At 53.9% G+C, this 1,450-nt stretch overlaps 1 pseudogene; it reads left to right on the plus strand.

Moving 5' to 3' along the window:
* The first annotated feature begins 7 nt into the window (after positions 1–7).
* Positions 8–474, plus strand: LOC122192246 (annotated as a pseudogene).
* Positions 475–1,450: the final 976 nt, after the last annotated feature.

Consider the following 1,450-nt stretch of genomic DNA (forward strand, 5'->3'; position numbering starts at 1 on the left):
GAAGAAAATGGATTTTCTGAGTTTGCTGCTGCTTCTCTTCTCGGCAGTGGCTGTGAGCAGAGCCCAGGTGCAGCAGGAGCCAGCGGCAGCGACCAGCGAGGGCACCGGCATCAACATCACCTGCTCACACCCCAATGTACGGTCCAACGAGGTCATCTACTGGTACCGTCAGCTCCCGGGTCGAGGACCTGCATTCCTCGTCAGCGCCTTTAAAGGCTCCAACCAGGTTCTGGATCCGGAGGGGCAGCTGTGGGTGTCGGCAGACCGCCGCTCCAGCGTCCTGCGTCTCGCCCGGCCCCGGCTCGGGGACGCGGCGCTGTATTACTGCGCTGTGGGCGCACGGAAGCGAAGCCGGGGCTGCGGCCGGGCACGAACCGCTTGGGGCGGGGCGGGGGCACAGTGCCGTCCGGGCCCGCAGGGGGCGCTGCCTGCATGGCCGCCAAACTCCATCCTGACCGGGGTGCGCCGCCCTGAGGTCTCGGCAGAAACGAGCACTGCGCCCGCAGCCGTGATTCCCTGAGGCCAATGTGAGTCAGACACACCTATGTCTTAGGTGACAAAAATGGCATAAATGACGATACAAGCTCTGCTGTACACCACGGAGACCTCTTCACAATTCTAGTATGTCTGCTATCCTCTCTTGCTTCCCCAGTGCCAATCTGATGAGAACAGGAGGAGCCCTGTTCCTAAAAGCCAGTTGCCTAAGAGCAAGGTGACTTACACCCATGGCCTCCCATACAATTGTGTCTTTTTCCATAAGCTGAGCAGAGGTTGTGTTCTCCCTTTAAAATACTTCTGGGCTTAGCTTTGGGCAGAAACGTTGCAAGGAACAGGCCGATAGTACCCTGTTCTGCCATAGGCACAGAGATCTGCTGCAAGGGACAGTGCCCAAGAGAGCAGCCTCTGCAGAGTGTCACAACCTCCCATTCTTCTGGCAATGGTGAAGGGTCTCCACATACACTCACCTTCTACCTACCAAGAGCAAACCAATGATCCCTGGGCAGTTGAGGAGGCCGTACATGGTGGAATGAAGAATCAAAAGCTCAAATGAGATGCAGAAATCTTTAATGAATATTTACAGAGAAAAATGAAGTCTTACTGAGCAGAGGCTCCACAGTGCAAGATTAATCCAACCCCAAGTCTGAGGTCATGCAAGGCCTGTGCCTGCCTTTTTGGAAGGGAACAGGATGCTTCTGAGGAGCCTCATAGCCCATAAAAGGTAAAGGGAGGGGGAAAAAGAAGAGAAGAAAAGAAAATGGAGATAAAGGATTCGGTAGAGGACAATCAAAATAGACATGAGCCATGTCTTCAGAAACCATGGAATTGCCTCTTGCTTTCAGCATTTCCTTGAGTACCCGAGTAGGGTCAGGAATTCTGAAAGCAGGGGCTTGAAGATTCCTTCTTGATCCTGCATCATGTTCATGGTTTCAGGAAGAATTTCTCCAGGACC

The sequence above is a fragment of the Lagopus leucura genome, unplaced genomic scaffold, assembly GCF_019238085.1.
Source record: "Lagopus leucura isolate 7727_CA_CO unplaced genomic scaffold, USGS_WTPT01 30291-0_obj-0_obj, whole genome shotgun sequence".
In the NCBI taxonomy this organism is placed as follows: domain Eukaryota; kingdom Metazoa; phylum Chordata; class Aves; order Galliformes; family Phasianidae; genus Lagopus; species Lagopus leucura.